This window comes from Syngnathus typhle, linkage group LG2 (assembly GCF_033458585.1).
Source record: "Syngnathus typhle isolate RoL2023-S1 ecotype Sweden linkage group LG2, RoL_Styp_1.0, whole genome shotgun sequence".
Classification (NCBI taxonomy): Eukaryota; Metazoa; Chordata; class Actinopteri; order Syngnathiformes; family Syngnathidae; genus Syngnathus; species Syngnathus typhle.
The window spans coordinates 3240304-3265086 of NC_083739.1; the positions used below are offsets into that span (position 1 = coordinate 3240304).

The 24783-nt window shown below is 44.1% G+C and overlaps 1 pseudogene; it reads left to right on the forward strand.

Annotated features, from left to right (window-relative positions):
- The first annotated feature begins 2034 nt into the window (after positions 1-2034).
- LOC133145586 (neural cell adhesion molecule 2-like) overlaps positions 2035-24783 on the forward strand; it is a 29336-nt pseudogene continuing 6587 nt past the window's right edge.

A 24783-nucleotide genomic window follows, 5' to 3' on the forward strand; every position in this document is an offset into this window, starting at 1 on the left:
TGGCGTCTTCTAAGGCGTCGTGCTCTTCTTAATTCCACGCCGACTGGGTCAACCGATTTTATAATTTGTCTTATTGTATCTTGTGAGACAACAACGAGAGAGGAATTACTGAAGATTGTTTGACAAGCGTATTGATGTAATACATATAAACTCCTCAGAAAATAATTTTTCTGATTTTTTTTAATCAGTAGTCTGTATACTCAGTTACTATGTTTTTCTAGTCCTACAATGCCTTCTTGACCTTTAAATATTCCTTAATGACCCAAATTAAACAGAATAATTCATTGCAAAATTGAATTTTTTTTAACTATGCTTACCTGATCTATGGTTATTCTTTTCCATTTGTGACTAACAAAAACCAAGATGTTACATTTTGCTTGAAATGTCCTGAACTTGACTGCTTAAATATGTATTAAGTATTAATGTATTACTTGTATATTAAAAATTGTGTCTTTTCATAGAAGGCATCTGTACAACATAATACTTTATTTTTATATACCAACATTCAGGTGCAGTCAGGAAATACATAGTGGATGAAGAGTGAGTTTATTGAATGCAATAAAATATTACCACTCTTCATTACAGAAGCATTCACTTAATACTATGTAGCTGCTGAAAACAACCATCCAATGGTTATGCGTAACATCTTGGGTCATTTTAATAAAGCCCTAGAACTTTTATATATGCCAAATGCAAGCTGTTTCTATAAAATTCTAAAAACAGTGAAGGAACGAATACAAAGTTTGTTTCTATTTGACCAATACGAACAGTTGTGTTGATGCAACTTACAACGGATAATTAACGGAGTTATGGTTATTGACAGAATTAAACAATATCCATGACCCAGATATTGCTTTCGAGAACGGCATTGAATTCTGATCGGAAGTCTGGGAAATTTTCATAGCTGTCAGCAATGTACAAAACCTCTCTGGTCAAAACCACACCACAATGACTTTCCCTCCGCCACCCCACGTCAGAAATTGGGAATAGTCAGAATTCTGACTTTATTCTCAGAATTCTGACTTTAAAGTGGGAATTCTGACTTTAAAGTCAGAATTCTGACTTTATTCTCAGTATTCTGCCCTTTGTTATAAGTTTAAGTAGAAACACGTTTACATGTAGCGCTTTACCTCCCTCTAACGGTTGCTGTTAAAGGCTGATGTGGAAACCTTTTATGTTGTGCCTTGGACAAGATTTGTCCGTGAGTATTATTCGAATTTTGAAACAATATTTTATTTTGGTTACATGTGATGTTTAATGCAAACCTATTCACCGTAAATGTGATGTAGCTTGTATGTGTTTAGCTAACGCACAATTTTACTCCTAGTTTTAAGACGGTCTTAAGAGGGCAATGGTTTGAGGCCATTCTACAAATAAATCAGCTAAAAGAAACCAAGTCTGATTATTTGGAGCGTCGTTAACTCGCTGTCTAGCTGGTGAAAAACTAGATGCTTCAGAGTGAGGACAGCACACTCAGAATTCTGACTTTATTCTCAGAAATCTGACTTTAAAGTCAGAATTCCCACTTTAAAGTCAGAATTCTGAGAATAAAGTCAGAATTCTGAGAAAAAAAGTCAGAATCCTGTCACCCTTCGTTTTTTTTTTCTTCACTGGCGTTCCTTGTTGTTGTTTTTTTGCCACCTCTGGCTAACTGAGATATTGGCTGGGCAAAAAGCTGCCGGGGAGGGAGGGAGGGAGGTTGCAGCCAGCGCCAGCTCGGTGAACGAGCGTGGCAGCGGGAGCGAGCGTAAAGGCAGGGGCGGAGGAAGGAAGGAAGGAGGGAAGGAAGGAAGGAAGGAGGGAAGGAAGGAAGGAAGGAAGGAAGGGAGGGAGGGAGGGAGGAAGGAAGGAAGGAAGGAAGGAAGGAAGGAAGGAAGGAAGGAAGGAAGGAAGGAAGGAAGGAAGGAAGGAAGGAAGGAAGGAAGGAAGGAAGGAAGGAAGGAAGGAAGGAAGGAAGGAAGGAAGGAAGGAAGGAAGGAAGGAAGGAAGGAAGGAAGGGAGGGAGGGAGGGAGGGAGGGAGGGAGTCGATAAAAACCAGTGGACCACAGTTGCCCGCCGAGTCCAAGGCGAAGTGGATGAACGGATCCGACCTTTTTCCTTGTACGGCGTCTTTCTATAGCTGCGAAGGAGCTGCTCTACAGTGATGCTCCAACTCGTGCATCTCGTGGCGTTGTTGGTGTGCGGCAGCCAAGGTAAAACGTGCGCGCGTGTGCGTGCGTGGTGTGTGTGTGTGCGCGCGGAATACCCGAGCTTTATGACTTAGTGCACAACTTTATTTGGGCGTTTTGAGATGCTGTGGACGGACGGAGAGAGGGGCTGGATTGTTGGACTGGACCTTGTTTGGTAGTTGCAGCACATCTTTGCAGGAGCCAGGGGGCTTTGAAAGGAGGGGGCGGTTGAGGGAGCCTTTTTTTTTTTTCTTTTTTATTGAGCAAAAACACTTTTCTGGTCACTGTTTTCTGTTTAGGTTCTTTGAAATGTCCTACATGTACATCCAGATACTTGGAACTTTAAGTCGCAAAAGAAAGATTTGTGTTCCGTATTGTGAATCGTGCATGCATGACCCCCCACTTCTTCTGTCCAGTCGATCCAAAGTGAGGCATTTGCACTTGTAGTCAGTGATGCCTTTGAGAAGTTTGCACAAGCTGCATTGTTGCGTCTGTGTCTTGTGTATTGATGTGTGTGCACAAGTGGAGACGATGCCTGTGTCTGCGCTTGCACATCCGATGAGCAGCCTCATGATTGTCACAACTGAGTGTCGTTCGGGAACGCACATAGGATCTGGCAGCTTGTGTTTAACAAATCCATCAATAACCACCCACAGTCAGGATCATTGTAATAATGAAAAGGTCCAATTTTCATTTCTTCTGTCAGACTTTCATGGTAGGTGATTGTTTTCCCTTTTATAATATTGGTGGCGCACGGTATCACACAGAGAGCTGTTTGTTTGTTTGTTTGTTTGTTATTGCTTGTGTTGGATATCAAATGAAAAAGAAAAAAAAAAGCAGCATGACGCGGTGCGCCACTGCAACCACGACAACGAAAATAGTGTCAAATATATTCCTCTCTGACCGAGTCATGGTATTCTATTTGCAAAGCAAACATTTTGTCACAGCTCATTTAACATGTAGGCAACCTAGCGATACTGTTATTACAATAAAGCACCAAATAATCGGCAATTATGGAAAAATGGTCGCATGCACAGAAATCGACAGTATACCAAAACCTTGTGTCTTTAAATAGAGATCATGACGTTTGTTGATGAGATCAGGGATTGTCAACTGGTGGTCCGTGGCGGGCGGTATTGCAGGTGGCCCGCCAAATTGGAAAAATGAAATTGCTTTATTTATCTAGTGTTGCACTTGATTTCTTTGAGAATAATTTAGCCATCCGAATGATGTCAAATGGAGCTGAGATTCGAAAAATCCATTTGGTTACGTGACGCAAGCTTAATCCCGTCCACTATGTGCTTTTTATCTGACGACGGTGCAGCTCAGGGTGTCTCTTTCCGACTTTTCACTTCAAGCAACCTCTTCAGATCTATTAGGAGCATCTCCTTTTCACATGATTTTTGTTTATTTATTAATTTACTTTTACACACCATTTCACCTGCTGCACTTTAAAACATATTTGCCAGTTTGAGATGTTCGCTTGTGGCAGGCACAGTGTCAGTGTTTGGTCAAAATATTGCCATATGAGGCACGGTATTGCTCCAAAATGTGTCATTTCTTCAAAATATTTGGTTAAATGAACATTTCCAGAGTGTGCATGACTTCTCGCAGCGTATTCAATTTGAGCATGTTTTGGTGAAAAGAAAGAAAGAAAGACAGACAGACAGACAGAAAGAAAAAAAAACCCGCATCAACAAACTGCTTCGAACACTCTTGGAATTGTGAGTAAATGATCTTTTTTTTCGGTTTCCACCTCCCAGACATGCAATCAGGGATTTTCTGTCAAGAGGCAAATCTAGCTTTAAGTCTGTCTATGCAGATTGTTTGGTGAACTCATCGTTTTCAGCCGCTTGTATTTGTGTCATTTCCGAGTGAAAGACAATGGAACCACAAGTGTCTTTCTCTGCGAGGAGATCAACCGTCTAGAGAAAGAAATCAATAGTACAAAATGCACTCGGCGAGAATCTGGAGCATGTTTCTGTCATTTTTCGTCTTGGATCTTTGCAAGATTGCCTCTTATCCTCTGCATCTCTTCTTCTTCACATTGACATGCAAGCTTCTCAACTGGCTATTCGATTTTGAAGCAACCATGGTCATTTCAGCTCGTTGATTGAGCATTTTGCTCCAGCTTTGCCGAGTGCTCAAAATGACGGTACTGCAAAGAGGGTTGATGGAAAGTTCAACAAGGGTAATCACAAATCAATGCTGTGAACTGAATGAATATTTGCAAAGGGCTCATTTTAAGAATGGAAAAAACGTCGATCGGAATTACAATTCAATAATATGAATAAATCATTCTGTCAAATAGTATTTCTTTGTCTGTATGCACAATTCCAGCATATAGTAAGGCTCATACTGCTGCTCACTTTTTTCAATGTTCCTTTTCAAGAGGTTCCATTCTGCATGGGTGTTGTCAACCTCAGTGTGGCCTGTCAGGATATTGGGCAAGCTTTTATTCGCAATCGTGAGCAATGTCACACGCTTTTGTAGAAATGTCCGCGTCTCCATTTATCATAAATGATACGTAAGGCGCAAAAGAGATTTAATCACCGAGCGAGCGGTCAGTCCGCACCGAACGCATATAAAGGCCAATTACTAGTCTCTGCATTATGCGCCATCTGCCTCACTTCATATTACTTTAAATTCACCACCGACAGAAGCCTTTGAGGACTGCTTATCTGTCAGCGTTCCAGCCTGAGATGAACACAAAAGCTTTATTTCGTTTCACTTTTGCGCACGTCTGCTTTTTCCTTCACTCTTCGAAAAAAACGCGAGAGATATATTTGCTTGAGTTTTGCTAGGGTGTCTTTGTTTGTGTTGAAAACATACTTGTGGCTTTCCCCTCGATTGGATACGATGATCTAATATAAGTGTGGTCCATTTTTAATTCTTGTTTTTATTTTATTAGATATATATCCTTTTCTTTTTCAATCAGACAATCAGTATGTAAGTTTTTGCAAACATGACCTTTTATCAGGCCAGTCTTCAGAAATCTAGTTTCCTATTGCGTGCATCCGTCGCTTGTAATTCCCTCGCTCCCTCCCGGCTGCAATGATTGTCTTTGATGGAGGGCAACGTCGGTTGCTCAGACTGCTGACTGACTGACTGACTGACTGACTGCACGCTGGGCTCAGTGAAGGACAACAGAGCGTGGAGCAGCTTTATTCGGCCCCACTAGGAGCTGTCGTACTCAGCGGGGTCAGCTCATCCAGCACAATGTAGTCAAAGTCAAATTTTGGTGAGAGTATGTTTGATGCACGGACGGCCATGATAGCTTGAAAGATGATCATGGAGACGACTTTTTCAGAAACTTGGATGAAATGTGGGGGATTCGTTTTTTCTTCATTGATCGTTAGTCTCTTCATAATGCACATTGTTGACCGCTGTGTTGGACACAAGCTCAGCGTTTGTTACCTTTTTTTTTCTTTTTTTTTTTTTTACCAGAATAGTTTATTAACCCAGTTGAAGGAAACCTCCCAAAATGCATTGCGTCGGCAAAGAAGCTTGTAGCGGCTGCACTCAGTCACTCAGTCAGTCCCACAAAGGCTGTCTTTGTCTTATTCAAGCATCTCAAGGTTGTCGTTTAAGTCTTTTGAAAAGTAATAGCATTCCTAACTTCCCGCTAATTGGGTTAGAAGGCTAACGGATGACTCAAAAACCCTTGAAGGTTTGCATTCCCGCTGGAAAATCGTTCTCGGCAAATGTGTTAAACTGTTATACAACATATGATCAGCTCAGCCGTAACTAAGTATTTCCGTCCCCCCCACCCCCTCTTCTTTTCTGTCTGTTTGTCACAGCTATCCTGCAGGTTTCCATTTCTTTGAGCAAGGGGGAGTTAAGAGTTGGAGAGTCCAAGTTCTTCATCTGCTCAGGTAGAAAACGCCGCTGCTGTGTGTGTGTGTGTGTGTGTGTGTGTGTGTGTGTTTCCATGCATCATATGTTTGGAGACTGGTTGTATCGGCACAGTGGGGGGACTGTTTGTTCTTTTAATGACAGTAAACAGCAGCTCCATGCTCCCCATATGGTGAGTGACATTAACCCCCCCCCCCATTGTTCCCCTTCTAAATGGTCATCAAGCGAGTTCAGCGCTGGCAGGTCCAAGCCACCTCCCGCTGTTTGCCTCTTCACTTCTGCCAGCCAGCTCACAAACAAGCGTAGCCTGAAAAGAGCGTTGGAGGTGTGTCAAGAAGCTCTTCTTGACACCGCAGGCTGTCTCGCTCGCTCATCCTCGGCCTTGCTCTATTTAAATGCAATATTGGCTTAATAATGGCCTTGCTTGCATAACATTGGCCTGTCCTAATGACAATCATCATGGACATGTGTGACAATGACAATATTCTATTCTATCAAATTCTAAACAACCTATTTGAAAAAGCAGAGAGCGATACGTTCAATGAATCCAGCCTGGAATTAGTACATAATCCAAATATTTTGGGCATTTTTACAAGTGCGTATGAGCAGAAATCAGTTTGACCATGTAAAAAAAAAAAAAAAAAAAAACTGCGGAGAAATGCTGACGGTGTATTCCAAAGCAAAGACAGTTGAAAAGGTTTTACAGGATTTAAACAAGAATTCAATGCAAGCATGAGTTAAATGCAAATAAGAAAAGGTTAACCGTACGAGACAGGAATAAAACAAATAGAAATAGAACTGGTCCAAACCAAAACTCACAGCTAAAAAGCGAATAGCACAGAAGGTGAAAAATTGAAATCCTCAGTCGTGCTTAAAAGCAAACAGAAAAAGGATTTCCTGGCAAGACGAGAAGCTGGCGAAGCAAGCACAAAGGTGACGATGGTGACAAGCAAACATCAACTTTCCTTCCAGCTCTCCTGCATGGACAGCAGCGGGTGGGAGAGTAAAACAGAAGGGTTAAAAAAATGGACACACTGATAAAAGTTCGATCTGCGTGGGTAAGGATTTCAAATAAAAACAATGGCTACCAGAGAAGAAGAGGCGCCAATCATCAAATCAAATCAAATCATTGCGCTTGACTGGCTGACACTAAAGAGCATTTAAGCGGCTCCAGCCAAGCGTGACAGATATGGAGGGAGGGACTCAACTGACATGATGTAACCTCTCCAATTAACGCAGTGGCATCACGCCAAAACAAGCGTCAGCTGCTCAAACACATCACAGGCGGCGCCATGTTTGTTTGCCTGTGCTTTGGAAGAACTGAAGCAGGATTTAGCATGGGACTGCACAAGTAGCTAGCATGCAACCCTCCGGGAGTATTTCTTCTGCTATCATTTCTTCTTCCACTATCACTTGGCCATTGGCAAATATAGAACGTGTGGTGCATGACCACCACCACCACCACCACCACCTTCTTCGCCACCAGGAGACCCCAAAATGCAAGGCATTGGCTGAATGGTGGAAACAATTTGGGATCCAGAAACCATGTGACATGGGTTCAACCAACGCCTTGTATGTTACTTCCGCCAGTTGGACGAAGGATATACATACAGTAGAATGGTCGCTGTCTAATCATCATCTTGTAGCCATCTTGACGCCGTTCCGACTTTTGCTTTTTTGCAGCCATTGGCGAGCCGGTGAGGCTGGAGTGGTACAATCCTCAGGGCGAGCGCATCGTGGCCTCCAAGCGAATGGCGTTTCACACGGAGGCATCGCGATCCCGGCTCATAATCTACAACGCCAGTGTGGAGGACGCCGGCATCTACCGCTGCCGGGCCACTGAAGCCAGTGGTCGCATGGCGGAGGCATCAGTGGTGCTGGAGATTTACCGTAAGCTCCACACACCTTTCTCTATTTACTGCTCCGAGCGTGCCACGCGAGCTAATAATCACGTCGCAGCTCAATGAATCCGCATCATTGGGTGATTCGGAAACCGTTTTATGTCCATGTGTAGGATTATGGGTGTCTATGTTCCCTCTTTGTCTTGTAATTAAAGTCGAATGACTTGGAGCCACGCCATGGGACTCTGATCCTGCCAGGCATGATGAGGGAGGGATATGCCACTGAGGCCAGCCTTCCTTGCTGACCCAGCAAGGATAAAACCCAATGTTATGAGGCACAAAGGAAGGGGGGGGGACGCGGAGCGTTTGTTGTTCAGTATTTACACAGACAATTCCATTGTGAGGATGGCATGGTTAAAACAAACTCAGAATTGCAGTAGGATTGCTCTCAAGAGTGATAGCATCCATGTTTCATGTACTGTAAGTCAGCGGTTGCCTTTTGTGATGGCCAAGTAAGTTTCTCGAATTCTTGTTTTGCTAGCACCCATTTGCACAAAATCTTCCAGAGGTTAGCCCAAGACGTCCGTTGCGAGACTTGTGAAAATAAAGACAGGAGAGCAAAATCAAATCAAAACAGTACAGAATTAAAGGGGATGCTTATTTGCCGTTTTGAACGTGTGCAAAGATGGAATGCAATAAAAGTGGACATAGAGAACTCAAATACACAAGATCATTTTCTGCTTGACAAAAAGAACACAGTGCTCAAGATGTCCAATGTACAAGGAGGAAAGGACATTGGATGAATGACCATGTAGGCACTATGCATTGACAGGTCAAGAAATACAAATATTTTTCAGTCATTGTGATTTTGATCATCAAAAGAAGTGTGATTATTTTTTTTCCATAATCTCCCAACCCCACTATTTTCTCACCAAAATGTCCTCCGATTCTTTTTTGAACTGTTGATTGTAATTGCTGTTATTTAAGGAGGCAGGCGTCTGCTCTGTCATATGCACTGTGTTAGGATATGGATTTTAGATATTGATCTGACTCCAAATTGTGATCAACACTTAACACAAGAATTGCTATGTTCTAATCCACACACTGGCGCACCTAACAATTTTGCGAGTTCGTTCTGTCAAAGAGAAGACCAGTAGATCAATCAGACCGAATTTACCAATTGTTTAATCTTGTCAAAGCAAGCTAATACAGGCGCCTGGGTCTTGGGTCCTTAACACAAAAACTCGTGTGCCTTCGTGACCAGAAAAGACGACACATTCTTCCGGGTTGCCCAGTTTTAAAGAAACACAATATGAATATTCAAACATGCAAAAAATTGTGTGGTGATTGGTCGATGGTCGATGGTCATCTCCTCCTCGTTTGGGTTTTCCCCTGCTCAGCACAGGTGTCTGGACCACAAAGACAAGTTGTTTTTCGCGTTCCCATCGGCCTTGAGATATGCTTCCTTTCTGGACCTCCTGTTCCACAATACTTTGAAGAAAACAAATTCATGTAGCCTGCACATTCCTTTCCACTTATTAAGCGACCACACTACTACTAAAAATTATATTGATATGATTATATGTGTCTAACGCAGCCTTAATCAAATGTGTTTGCAAACTGCCGAAAGTACATTTCCCTTTACGTGATTGGCAGTGTGCTTGCTGCACTTTCCATTTATTTTGTCATTTTGGCCGACAAAGTCAGCGGTAATGGGATTAGCTTGCATTTCATTTGAGGGAGTGGAAAAGCACACATCAACCACACAAATGTCCAAAATGTCCAAGGTGAATAATGCAGACTGGTATTTATTTGGACTGAAAACAAAGCAAACTTTTGCACGATAAGTAAATACTTGAGTGTGTAACGAACGTTGCCACTCGGGCAAAAAAGTCGACAATCTTGTTTGATCTCGCAGAGAGGCTGACTTTTCGAGACATCCAGTCGCCGCAGGAATTCCGCTACGGTGATACGGCGGAGGTGCTGTGTGATGTCATCAGCTCGCCGGTGCCGCAGGTCGTGTGGTCCTACCAGGGGAGGGAGATCACTGAGGAACGCCACAGTAAGTGGAAATCAGAAAGAAAGAAAGAAAGAAAGAAAGAAAGAAAGAAAGAAAGAAAGAAAGAAAGAAAGAAAGAAAGAAAGAAAGAAAGAAAGAAAGAAAGAAAGAAAGAAAGAAAGAAAGAAAGAAAGAAAGAAAGAAAGAAAGAAAGAAAGAAAGAAAGAAAGAAAGAAAGAAAGAAAGAAAGAAAGAAAGAAAGAAAGAAAGAATCTGTGTCCATTTGATCTGCCAAAGATTGACTGACAATCTTCTTTTGTCATTTTGTTAAACATGCTTCTCAGGCTTCTCTTGTCTGTCAATTTTTTCCCCTGCCTTGTTTTTGAAAAGTTTTTTTTTTCTTTCCCCCGATTCAGGCAGGTTCAAAGTGCTGACAAACAACAGCCTGCAGATCCACCCCGTGACCAAAGCGGACGAGGGAGTGTACCGCTGCGAGGCCAGCGTGGAGGCTCGCGGCGAGATCGACCATGTAGATATCGCCGTGGTGGTCAACGGTGAGTTGGATGAATGTCAACGACGTAGCGTTTGGCAACGGTTATGTTTCCGTCCCGAGTCTCCTGTTATTGCTTCCATGCGATTGGAAATGTCCAAAATGGCTTGGAGGTTTCAAAAAAAAAGGAGGATGGAATTTTGATTTCCGAATTTGTATTCATCTAGCGCAGTGGTTCCCAAAGTGGGCGGTACCGCCCCCCTGGGGGCGGTGGAAAGCTCTGGGGGGGCGGTGAGGAAGAAAGGGGCGGTAGGGGGGCGGTAGGGGGGCGGCAGTCGATTTGTACACAACACGCACGCCGCTCTGGCCCAGTCAGATACGACAGCATAGCTACAAAAGCAAAAGCTCAGGTTTGTAATTTCAAGCTTGTAATGTTCAGAATTTTATCTTATAATAAAAACCGCATTCTGGCGGTCAACATCATCTTGAGTTCAAGTCAACATGAAATTGGGGACTCGCCAGAACGCGCCGTGTTGTGTTGTGTTGAGCTGGTTAGGGCAATGGTCCCCAACCACCGGGCCGCGGCCCGGTACCGGTCCGTGGGTCACTTGGTACCGGGCCGCCAAGCCGCACAGAAATTTTTTTTATCGACGATCAATTAATTCAGGTCAAGACGCTCGTCCCGGTCACGTGACATGTTTCCCCAGTCGAGCCCGCAAAGCTAATATGTGGCGACAGGCTAACTAACCAGGCAGTGAAGCATTCAAAACTGCTTCAACACATGGAGACCAAGCATCCTGCAATAAAAGACAAACCTTAAATCACTTCGGGTGTCATTGTCTCCGATTACGTCTAGATGGGACCGGCTCGTTTCTGAGAAACAAACTCAGTGCTCCCACTAATTCAACGTAATGGTAATGATATTATAAATGTATTATTTATTTATATAAATGTATTATTTATTTATATAAATGCCGGTCCGCGAAAATATTTCTGACATGTAACCGGTCCGTGGCGCAAAAAAAGTTGGGGGGGGGGGTAGGAGGGGGGCGCTAGGAATTCACTGGGGAGCCAAAGGGGGCGCCAGCCTGCAAAAGTTTGGGAACCACTGATCTAGCGGCACCATTCCTGTCTTGTAATGGTTGAGCTGCTCCAATCCTGTCTGTGCCTCATGTAGTAATATCAAATTGTCCCTTGAGCCGCCACCCCCCAAAAAAAAAGCTGTGTTGGATATTACTCGCCACTTATACGAGGCGAAGCTTGCTCATTGATTTGCGACACGGCTGCCTGCAACAATCGGTGAAGTGTTGGGCTGAGACAAAATGGATTCTGTAACGGATTGTAATGGATTAACCAACTTTGCTTTCAAGCAAGCAACGTGCTTGCCGTTGCTTGATGTCGGCCAGAAACCTCAAATGTTCAAATATGGTCCAAATTTTTGTTCAACCGATTGAATATGTTGAAAATTGCTGAAGAGTGAGATTCCAGATCTATCTTTCATGTTACTTTTCAAAGTATTCATCGCTCTTCATTGTTTGTGCCTTCTTGTTTTGACTTTTTGTGTTGTTTACTTGTATGTACGTATATTGTGTGCTTACGTCTTGTCACCGTGGGATAGTGGGAAACGTCATTTCCATCTCTTTGCGTGTCTTGGCATGGGAAGGGATTGACAATCAAGCAGACTGACTTTTAGTTTCAAATGAAAATACTTCAATGATGTAGGAATCGGTCAGATAGAATAGAATAGAATAGAATAGAATAGAATAGAATAGAATAGAATAGAATAGAATAGAATAGATCTTTATTGTCATTGTCACACATGTACAACGAAATTTAAAAAGTGCCAACCGATCAGTGCGTAAAATAAAAAAGAAATAGAATAAAAAGATTAAAAAAATACAAGCTCAAAACCCACAGAAGAACATAGACAGAAATAATCATTTTCTTTTAGCGGCATTTAATGTGACTACCGCTGTAGGGTAAAAACTGCTGGTGAATCTACTAGTCCTTGGCCTAATTGATCTGTAGCGTCTGCCTGATTTATTTCTTATTCTTGCAGATGTCTTGTTGCTATTGTGCAGCTCAAGGTTTTGTAAATTGCTATCGCTCAAAGCTCTCAGACCTTTGAAAAGAGCTCCGTTCCAGGAAGATGATGTCATTGTGCCAGTTGGCCTCTTTGAAGTGCTCGAGTCTTTGTGAGAGACGTTAAGGGTCAGAAACCAGTGCGGTCGCTCTTCCGTGTGAACTTTCTCTTTTCATTCCCTTTGTGTGGAAAACAAATGCCTATGACAATAACAGCAACCTGAAACAGCAGAGTCAATTTCTATGGCCATGACTGTATACAATCAGCTGAAGATGGAGCGGATGGCTCGGAGGCTCGACTACATTAAGCACTTTTAGCAATCACCTGCTGTTGTTGTTGCTGCTGCTGCTGGGGGGGGCATATAATAAACAAAAGTGGAAGCGGGGGGAAAAGAAACATGCTTTTGTCTGAAGAGCCCAGGATGAAGAGGAATGAGCACTGTAGCTCCGCCGCTATTGGCTATCCTCCCGACATTGGGATCAAAGTGGCTTCTCAAATAAGTCTTTTTGACATGATAGCACCTCAAGGCATTTCAGTGGAAATGTAAAAACAAGTGCAATCTGTTTTTAAACTTTGATTTTTTTTTTTTTGCCCAATGTATCTTCGTGTACCACTTTGATCTGTGCCGTGTTCAAATTGTAGCGTGAACTCTGTCTGAACCTCAAGCATGCGTCCGCCGTCCGTCCTTCTCGCGCTTCAATTTGGCTTGTAGCAACACGCCGTCGTGCTGTTTCGTCGACAGTGAGCCGGAAAAAGTACTATGGGACCCGCTGTGGCTGCTTGTGGACTTGTTTTGACAAGGTCCCAGCCAGCATCCCCTGAGTGCTCTGGTGACAGCCAGTCAGCCTTAAAAGCCTTAAAAGCCTTCAGTCCATCAAACAACGGACGGTGTGCTTTTGCTGCTATGCCACCAGCTCTGCGCTGTAGTTTTCACATAATTGCTTTCACTTTCAATTCATTGCAATCAATTGCTTTGCTCTTTTCAAGCGCTGTGCCCAGTTAACAAGGAGTCCTGAAGGTCGCTCGCATGTTGCAAAGGAATAGTCAGGAGCGCATGGGAGCAAAAATTGATGGGCTTAGAAATGGATGGTTATCGCACCAAGCAGATGTTTGCTTCTCGCAACCACAGAATTGCGACTACTCAAAGTGTTTGATTTTTCCTTTGAACACTTGTATAGCATGAAAGCTTTTGATACTTGATGAGTGAGCTCACTCGGATCTCTGCTTAATGCATGATTGTGTCGGTGGTCTATGCCAGCAATTCTCAAAGACTGGTACTGGTATCTCTCTGTCTCTGTCTGTCTCTGTCTGTCTCTCTGTCTCTCTGTCTGTCTGTCTGTCTCTCTCTCTCTCTCTGTCTCTCTCTCTCTCTCTCTCTGTCTCTCTCTCTCTCTCTCTCTCTCTCTCGCTAGCTGTCTATCGAGCTAGCTAACTATCGAGCTAGCTAACTATCAAGCTAGCCATCTGTCATTTTAGTTCGATAGCTAGCTAATGTTTAGGTACATTTATTATCAAACTTTTGTGTGCAATACATTTGAATTGAATCATTATTTGAATGCATTTTTCTTCTATTTAAGAATAGTGTTCAAATCTCTGATCGACACCGTCAGTCACATTTGGATGGGTTTTAATTGTTTGTTTTACTCGCCACTACAAAGCCACACTATTTGTTCGGTATTTTTCTCATGATCATTTACGTCGTCACGTCATTTATTTGGAAGAAAATGTTAATGAAGGTTAATTGGAAATATGGACTCACGTTTCAGCAGGATCAATCGCAAATTGCACATTTGCTATTTTTGTGTCCAGTTGTGCACAGTTTTGGGTTGCCTTTTTTTTCTGATGCGATTCTTTTCCCATTGTGTCCACAGTTCCCCCGGTTCTGTCCGTTACCCAACAGTCATTCAACGCCACCGCCGACTACCAGGAGTCCGTCACCTTTACTTGCATCACCTCCGGATCGCCCGACCCTGTGGTAACATGGCACAGGTATGTTCCACTCTCCAGAAAAACATTTTGCGTCCCATTCACGGAAATCTCACAGCAGCTCTTGAATTTGTGTTCCCAACCGCGTCAATACTTCCTGCAGGTAAAACAAGGAGCTGCGGCACGGCACGCTGGTTATAGATCAAGTCGATAAACCTTTGAATTGATATTCCGTCCTCGCGCACAAGCCTTCCCCCAGCCGTCTAGTAATAGCACACGCTACTTTGGGAGCGGGTGTGTAAAAATGAGCGCCTGGAGAGCCTTTGACACCGCGCTGTCAGCTTTGCACCTAGTGCTCCGAAAATGAGCTCATAGAAAAGCAGCCATTTCCACATGAGGGTCTATTGATAAAGGTGCTTGTTTCCTGTGGCCTGCTTAATAGGGGTGTAAATCGCGGGTTTTGTCACGATACGATATAATATCGATATAAAGAACTACGATACGATATTTGCCGATATCTTAAAGCCTGCTGCGATTCATTCACGATGTATCGCGATATAGTGCTCTACGATCGATTTTTTTTTTTTTTTTTTTTTTAACTAAAAAATATAGAACAATATCCTGATTTATAACAATTCATACGCAAAATCAACAAGGTACTGCAAACTCTTTATTTAGGAAATGACAAGAGTATTGTAGTATACAAATTGCTTACTTTAACACTGAACTTTGATGTGGTGTTTTTTCTTTAAATGTGCAGCGAGATTTGTGCTCCCTGAATATTTGTTCAGCGCATGGCAGGATTTACAAACTGCACGTGTCTTGTCCGTTGAGCCATCTTTTCTTTGGAATCCAAAGTGCTTCCAAACGAATGACTTGAAGCCTAAAGGGGAGCGAATTTCCACGTCTTTTTGGACACTAGCCATAGCACCAGCCCAGGAGCCGCGTACTAGTTGTCGCCTCCCTTTTCACGTGCCTGCTCTGCTCACAACACAACAACGCCGCGCACCCGGAAAGAGGAAGCAAGCAACAATGAACTGGATTTCAAAATAAAGTCGCGTCTAATGTCCGAGGTCAAACACGGCGATATAAATCGATGTTTACCTTTAGCATCGATGCCAATAAATCGTAGAGCATTATATCGATTAATCGATGTGTATCAATGTATCGTTAAACCCCTAGTGCTTAATTCTTTGATGCGGCGGATTCATCCGAGCTGGCTTAGCATTGCTAATTGTTCCACATGTCTATGCTGCAGCGTGTCAATGTCATGCTTGCAATACGTCGTCAGGCATGGACGGCACTGTTTAAAAGTCAAAAATGTCTTCCTCCAAAGACTGATTGGCGCAAACGGTCAAGGATTGACAATGGTAACACGTTGACGTCTGCATTCCATACTTATGCTAGCCTTGCATTTTGTCATTCATGAATGTTCAAATATTATGCATCAGGATTGAATGGGATGAAGACAATTGTGCTGCCGCTGCCAGCTGTGCCTACGTCTTCCAATTTCTGTTTTGTTTTGGGGGGGTCTTGGACTGATTGGTTGAATAAAACGGTGCGCTGCCTCAGCAAACTTGGGCTGACCAGCTCCTTGCGGACCGATTACATTACAGCCGTTCATTATTAACAAGTCAGGCTCGCTCGTATACATACATATGTCGACCCGAACTATTTCCACTCGAAAGAAATGGTCTGAAAAAAACATCCGGGCTTTCATTTTGGACATGTCTTGTCAACAATTATTGTACGATCATTATTATGTCCATTATTATAATAGCAAGTAATAGCAGACGATGTGGGGAAAGAACAATCATTCAATCGGTTTGTTTGAAAAACAACAACAAAAACGGAACTCATCATATTGGGATGTACAGCAACCCTGCTGTAAGCAGCATGGCCGTTGTTTTTCTCCATTTTGTTCTTTGTCATATTCTTAAAAGAGAGAGATCTACTTTATACTGGAATTCCCCCATATAGGGACAAATAAAGGACTATCGAATGTAATTGAATCGACACCATTGAGCGTGTCCTCTCCAGCTGTATTGCTGTTTGGGGTGGCGGCTGCACTGACTACAACTTGAAGGCCCTGCAGCGCATAGTGAACACGGCTGGTAAGATTGCTGGTGCTTCGCTCCCCTCCTTGAAGGACATTTACACCTCCCGTCTCACCCGCAAGGCGACCACGATTGTGAGTGATGTGAGTCACCCCGCTCACTCCTTGTTCGAGCTTCTGCCCTCTGGGAAGAGGTACAGAAGCCTGCGCTCCCGCACCACCAGGCTCTCAAACAGCTTCATACTCCAGGCTGTTAGGATCCTGAACTCGCTCCCCCGTTCTGCGTAGCGTCCTGTACTTTTACTGTCTGTACTGTCTGTATGCACACTGGCTCTTATTTGTTGTGTTATCTGTTTATTTATTATTTATTATTACTCTTATTACTTACTATTTATTGTTATTATTGTTTATGTTTTTACTTTTGCGCTATGCTTGCTGGCTCCGTTTTGCTCCTCTTATTTATTGTGTTATCTGTTTATTTAGTATTTATTCATCACTCTTACTATTGATTGTTTGAAGTTTTGCCTTCTTGTTTTTATATTGTGTCGCGTACTTGTATGTCTATCGTGTTATGTGTCTCGTCACCGTGGGATAGAGAAAAACGTAATTTCGGTCTCTTTGTGTGTTGTGACATGTGGAGAGATTGACAATAAAGCTGACTTTGACTTTGAATGGGCATTAGCAAAGATCCACTTTTACAGGTAGGTCTCCCTTTTAACTCTCTTCCATTTGGCACACCGTTGAAAGTCAAGTCATAGCGACTCCCCTGCCTGCCCTCACAAACTTATGAATTGAACCTTTAAGTAAGCAAGCCCAGTTGCATTTCTTGTCTGCGGGATGTGCGGCCTCGCACCCATGCATCTTGAGTAATGGAGCTCCTGTCAGTCAGCGTAATGACATCCACCGAGCCACCTGTCCCATGCTGCTCGTGCCCGGGATTCTATACTTGCTCTCTTGTCACTTTTCAATTCAGTAGCACAATGGCGGCGCTTTGAAAAGAAAACAGGGTCCGGCTTCAGATTGAATGCGTCTTATCATTGCCATCAAATAAACAGGCTTGAATTTTTAAAAAAAATCATATAGCTATTCTATTTTTTTTTTGTAAGACCTGTGAACACGGATTTGTGTTGTGCTTTGTTGTAAGGCCTTAGATGTGTTTATAAACACACACACGCAAACGCTGGCAGTTCACATTTTCTACAGATGCGATACAAAAGCCGTACCAAAAAAAAAGTCATTGTGAGAAAATTGGCAAAAACTAACTTTTTCCCAGGAGTCAAAAGACAAGTGAGCTTAGGAAATGGAAGCCGGCTCACACTGTGACGTGCGTGCGAGCGATGAAGATTATCAACGGCGTATTCCACGCCACAGCCGAGGGCCGCCGGCAGCCGAGTGTAGCCAATACACGTCAGCCTTGACAGACAACGCACTCCCTGAGCAGAGGAGGAAGAGCTCTCCGGGCGACAGAGTTTGAGAAGTTGTAGCTCGTGTGGAGAATTTGGATGCAGGAGAGGGGGGGGGGGTTGATTTAACCATTCACTAATGAAAGATTCATTGAAAAAAAACATGTGCTCTGTCTTTGCGTAGGAAAGGCCAGCGACTGGAGCCATGGGATCATCAGTACATTGGAAGTCCACTGGAAGGGGGGGCGGAGCATGAAAGGTTCATTGAAAAAAAACATGTGCTCTGTCTTTGCATAGGAAAGGCCAGCGACTGGAGCCATCGGATCAGTACATTCTAAGTCAACTGGAAGGGGGGCGGAGCATGCTCACCATCCGCAACATCCGTCAGGTTGACGGAGGCTTCTACTACTGCAAGTCTGCCAACAAGGCCGGCTCTCAGGAGATGGAGCTCTTCCTCAAAGTATTTGGTGAGTGGGAAAATGCCCGTAGCTCCCAAGGTTGCGTTGCGTGTACATCGTATAACATCAAGTTTATATTGAATCCTATTTCGCCGGCGTATCAAGGTGATGTATTCATCTGCGCTTCGGAGCCTTTTTTTAATCAAAGATTTCAATTTACTATCGAGGAGGGGTCACCGACTGAAGTACGGAAGGCAGAATGTGCATGGCAGCAGAGGCAGGCTGGATATTTGAGAAAGACGTTTCATCTGTAAATCTGCTGAGAGTGGGCCAGAGGGTTTCCTCCTCGTCTTGACAGAAGCAGAAGCCAGTGATTTAGAAATGATCAGCACCTCGGTCATGCATCATCTGTGTGTGTTTAAACCTGCCGGCGGCGCAGCCTTCATCTTCTCTTTCTGACTGGCGCTCTCATCTTCTCTTATTTTTCTGGTGACTGTCTCCACCCTCCAAATACATTCGACGTGGCCTGCAGTCCAGCCCCACATCACACACCTGAAGAATGTGACAGCGGTGGAGGGCAGCGCCGCCATGATTTTCTGCATGGCTGAGGGCGAGCCGTTGCCGGACATCTCCTGGAGACGAGCCAGCGATGGGCGGACCTTTGTGGACGGAGACAAGGTAGCTAGCGACCGACCGACCGAGCGCCAAAAGACCCATCTGCCATTGGAATTGTGCACAGTGTCTTCTGGTGGGAACACAAATGTGTTGATTTGGTAATGCTCAGACCCCGTCCCGTCCCGGTGCATTTTTCCTTTCAGAGCCTCGCTCAAAACACAAGCACGTCATAAAACAAACGATCCCAAAGATTCTGCTACAAATTGCTTGCGTAGATTCTCCGTTGTCCAGGTCACACCCGCTGAGCTGCAAATGGAGAGACTCCACACCTACACATTTTCAACTGGAGAAGATTTTTAGATTAAAGGTGAAATTTGTTCCCCCCAAAAAACCCCAATAGCAATTGTTATAACTCAGCCTTTGCGGCTTTACGCTGCAAACTGCTTGTGTATCCTGCAAACTGCTATTCACCGTGTAGCCTCCCTTCCCCCAAGACAATAACGAAGCAAACCAAAATGTATTTGGAAACATTCACCCTAGGCTATTTGAATCCTCGAAATTGGCCATAGCTGTGAATGTTGAATTTTGCCATCTTTTATTCACCGTCTTTCAATACAAGTCATCTGCATTTTTTTGAATCGAGCCCAGTAAAATGCATTTGACGTCGATGCAAAGTAATCGAGTGCCTGTGTTTGCCTGGTCTAGTTGAATGCTAAAAGCCAACATTTACAGGTCATCACTGCTATATGTCTTCATAAATGTCGAGTCATAATCCTTCCCACTCGCCATGTCTGAATGGGTGAAATTAGTGTCAGCCTGTCGGCCTACAAGTGCTGCCCGTGACCAGTCCATAATCAGATGCTTTTAATATTCATAATAACGTTGTTTATTTTTCACGCACATGCCGCAACTCAGGATGGCAATGACCTTGTACTTAAATTGACCACAAGGAATGATTTGAAATTGAATGAGGAACAGCTAGGCTACTTTGGGAATGGAATCATTGACGGACGGCGGAGGGACAACAATAACAACAGCGCTGTTTTGGGTTTTTTTGCTGGAAAAAGGTCACCACAAAACATTGCCATCACTCAGTTATATTGATCTTTTTTGATATCGTCAGTAATGATACATATAAGCAGCTATAATCATCTGGATTTTATGAAACAAGACAACAGCACTAGGAAAAGAAGACAAAAACTAACGACACTTTCAAACCATGCTGCCATTTCCAGCTGCCATTTCGAATACGTCCCTCGCACATGCCAGCCCCCCCATCTGAGAGTCAGATGCTTGCTTGTATTATTGATGCATTCTGTAAGATCTCTTCTACCTACTCCTCTTCATCAAGCCTTCAAACCGACGCACCATTTCTGCGCTTCCCTGTTGTGTGCTGGCCACTCACCTTCCACTGAGCTGCATATCAAACAGGCTGTGCTTTGGCCGCCCTGGTCTCTGCTCACACACCCCGCCAGTTGGCAGAGAGGAATGGGATGGGATGCATGCGAGGGAGGGGGCGTTTCCTGACGCAGAAGCTCCTCCCCTGGAAGGTGTCCTCTCTCTCTCTTCCTCCTCCTCCTCCTGGCTGCTCCGTCCATCCTCAGCATTCAAAGTGTTGCGTGCTCCTCCAATCCCATTGAGCCCGGCTGGCAAAGTAAACAGTCAACGTGTGAAGTGGTGAGCCACTGGAAGTCATTGGCTGATAGATATAGATAGATAGAGAGCGAGCGCTGCTGTGATAAGAGTGCCGATAAGCTAAATAGGATCAAGCTGAGACAACAAAGAGTGTGTTGGTGAACTGGGGGTTACATTACAAGAGCAAAATGTGCAAGGGAAGATGCACACTGCAGGGAATAAATAGCATGACCAAAGCCACATTTACACCAACAATGGTCCAGTTTAGATTTGTTTTCAACTGAATTTGTCTTAAATAAGAAGCAACCTGGAGTCTTCAGCTGATCACTATGAGGTGTTTTTGCACTTTCTTGTCCTGAGATTTATATATATATATATATAGCTACACACATACTATATAAGTACACACTCTCCCTCCCTGAAGTGCCCCCTCGTTGACTCTAATCAATGATTAAGTCAAGAAATAACTGAATAAATGGAGCAATCTAAAGCAATTTGACAATCTCAAAGGTAAGAGCGTAGCAAAAGCTGACTTGGGAATCAGATTAATGATGCCCGTCATGATGTAATATTTCCTCTCAGGTGCAGTTACTTTGTGAAATATGCACGAGTCCAGTGTTTCACCTCCCAAACTATTTTCATCTCAACAGCAGCTGAATGAACTGAACTCGTGCACTGCCATATAGACGTCATAGGCTTATTGGAAATGAAAAGGTGGGCCTCCTGAACATTTGATGTCCTCAGAGCCAGGACGGACGCTTCGAGGTGCGCGCTCACCACGGCAAATCGGTGCTGACCGTCAGCGGCGTGAGGCTTGCCGACCTGGGCCGCTTCGACTGTGAGGCGCTCAGCAGGATCGGAGGGCATCAGAAGAGCATGTTCCTTGACATTGAGTGTAAGTGGCCATTCCAGGATGTTTCCCGTGACTTTTGTCCTCCCAGCATCGCATGCACAAGTGTCGTAGAATACCTCGGCTGCGAGGAAATATGTTGGCCGCCGCCATTTGGCCCAATTTGCATCTGCTACTCGCCGTAGGACGAGGCTCCAATTAAGAGCGCCCTCTCTTATTAACACCTCCGCGATGTGTCTCGGACAGACGTACCAAAGTTCTTGAGCAACCACACCATCTACTATTCTTGGGAGGGCAACCCAGTGAACATCAGCTGTGATGTGATGTCCAACCCGCCCGCCACTTTGCTGTGGGGGAGGGAACACTTTGCCATCTCGCCGGAAGGGACCAGCAACACTCGGGTGCACAACGCCATGGGCAAGTCTCTACTAGAGGTGTGGCAGAAGCATGAGCACACGGATGCATGACCGACCTACTTGTTGTCTTGTCACGTTTGCTTTGTATTTCTTCCGGTATGAAAGTTGACGGCTTGTTATACTTGTAGGTTACGCCGATGTCCGACAGGGACTTTGGTCGTTACAACTGCACCGCCCGCAATAACGTCGGCATTCGCTACCAGGAATTTATTCTGGCCCAGGCAGGTGAGTGTGACTTCCGAGCAAGTTGGCAAAGTTAGCCGACCCGCGTCAGGGACTTGACTGTACAAGGACTTTGTTGGACATTCAAATGCTAATGAGCCTATTTGTAATTATGGCAAAGTTCCACGTCCACTTGTATTCTCCCTATCTTAATCTCAAACAAAGCCGTCTGATTTACCATTCCCTCGGCTATTTGCAGAAGTGGCCTCTAATTGACTGCAGTGCAGGCCAATACATGATTGCGCATTCCAATTATCTTCAGTGCGGATTGAATGGTAACCAAAGTAAGGAATAAAAGCTGACCTCGCATGATTACATCCAATAAGAGACAAGATAGGCGCCCCTATTCAAATTGGGGGTCTTTCGGGATCCCCCCCCCGCATACTGCCACCGACTTTTGATCCCATGTCCAGATGTGCCGTCCAACCCGCACTCGCTACGCCTGTCAGCCATCTCCCGGCGTTTGGCCGCCGTCACGTTCGTGAAGCCGGATTCCCACGGCGGCGTGCCCATCGGCTATTACCTGGTGCAGTACAAGGAGTTGGGCCCACAAGACTGGAAGGACGTCCGATCGCATAGTGTGCACAGTGAGTATTCCACGGAGCACTGAATGACAAAAGTATCGGGAGGCGCAATCGAAACGACGCGTCATGGAAGAAGAGACGCCGTTGGCCGTATTCATCAAGAAGACACAAGGTCAGAGGTCAAAACCCTCTAAAAACAGACTTCCTCCAACTTTTTCATTTTCTCGCCAAGCTCATCCGGTTCATCGATCGACCGAGCTGCGCTTTGCGAAATCGTTAGGCTATCGCTCGTTTTCATCCTTTACAGTAAATGAATGGCACGTTGTAACTCAGGCAAATTCGACTACAGAATGAAAGCGGATGAATAAGCTGGTCCAGTTGAATGTAGTATTTCTTCTATTAGTCTCTCTTCTTTCAGAGACCACAAATACAGTTTTTTCCGTGTATAGTGCGCAAAATTTAACTAATTTATTGTCCTAAAATCCGGGGTGCGCATTATACATGGGTACAAAAAAATTAATTTCTTTTTTTTTTATTTTTTTTTATTTTTTATTTTTTTAAGAAAGTCATGGTACAACAAATCCAACAACAGGACTGACCGACAAAGTCGTGGAACAAAAAGACAGGGTGACATTACCAAAGACAGGAACATAAACCACATCATGACAGTAACACATGCAATGATCCGACGGTGAGCGAGGGGCAGACAGGACTTAAATAAAAAACACGTTACATCGATTGAGGTGACACAGGAAGAGAGGGGCGACGCGACGCGAACAGAAACTATGGCAACACATAGCAAAACTGGGGACGAGACATGACAAATCTCCCTCGAAATAAAACTTGAAATCACCTTTCTTCTTGTTTGTTGTCAATCGCGCAACGCATTCAGCCATCCTGCCCAACACACTTAGTAAAATTCATAATTGACGACACATCGTTTGATGCGATGGTGCAATCCTTGATGGTGTGTTATTGTCAAATATTGTTTGTTTTTTAATCTCCATCGCGGACCGGACGTCATACGGAGGCCGCCATTACAGATGCGCAGAACGGTTGCGCAAGACACGTCAGTTATATAAAGAACGAGAGTTCAGTTCTCCACCTATTAGTTTCAATTCACAGTTTAATTAGCAGTTTCAATCAGCAAATAACAAAATGCGTATTACAGGTCGGTCATATTTTATTTCACAACACTTTGCCTTGTTCCTTTCGTCTCTGCTGTTCACTTCAAACACGCTCCATACGAGCGCAATGCTCTCGTATCAGACAAGGCTTGCTCCATCACCTGCTCGTTTGCTGTCTGTCACAATGTACCCTACACAAATCCGAAACATTTGTTGCGGCTCCGAGTCACGACGAGGGGCAAGTTTTGGTTTCCAAGGGTGTTTTTATTCCTCTTCAACGTCTCTCCCATACAGAGCCGCCTCTTTCCCGTGCGCGCACGGAGCGCGGTGGTGCGTTTACGGGCAGTCGGAGAAATCAACGCCAACAAAAAAAATGACATCCAGCCTAGTTAAGACCATACCAAAGACTATAAAAATGGGACCCATTGCCTCCCTGCGTGTGTGACGATCATTGGGACTTAAAAAAAAAAAAAAAAAAAATTTTTTTTAGAATTCATAAAAATTGGGTGCTGATCTTGAGGTCCTCTGTGTTTACACTCCATTTTTAATATGCGGTACGCGCGCCGGGAGATGAGCAACAAATGAGCAGGTATTGAGCAATTGAGTGAATCCCAATCAAGCTGGTAAATAAAGAAAGAAATATTTATGAGGGAGGCAACTTGTTCTCAACAGGAAAAGTTGTACGCTCCTGTTTGCGCTGGCCCTGTGATCCATGGCTTTCTGTCTCACCAGCGACGGTGGTGCTGAGCGGCCTGGAGCCCAATACGACGTACGAGGTTCGAGTGGCGGCCGTCAATGAGATGGGTCAGGGCGAGTTCAGTCACATGGAGACTTTCCAGACTTTACCCGTCCGTAAGTCTCTCATTTGGCATATTTCTTGATGGAATTCAGGATTCCTTAGTCCTTATTGATTTCAGTCAGTTCATTGTGTTCAAGGCACAGTAGGCCTTCTGTTTGGGACAGGTTGTTTTCCCTCAGGCGCGGTGGTTTCATTTACATTAACTAAGAGATGGAGTCGTCAGTCACCTGCTTTGTTGTTTTCTACGGATCATTTTATCTTATCGACTGCCTTTAAATGGTGCCATTTCACCCTTAAGAATAGAGGCAATTCAACAACACCCGCTTGGGAGTGTCCAAAAAAAAAAAAATGGGTATAGTGCTTTTCCAGACACAA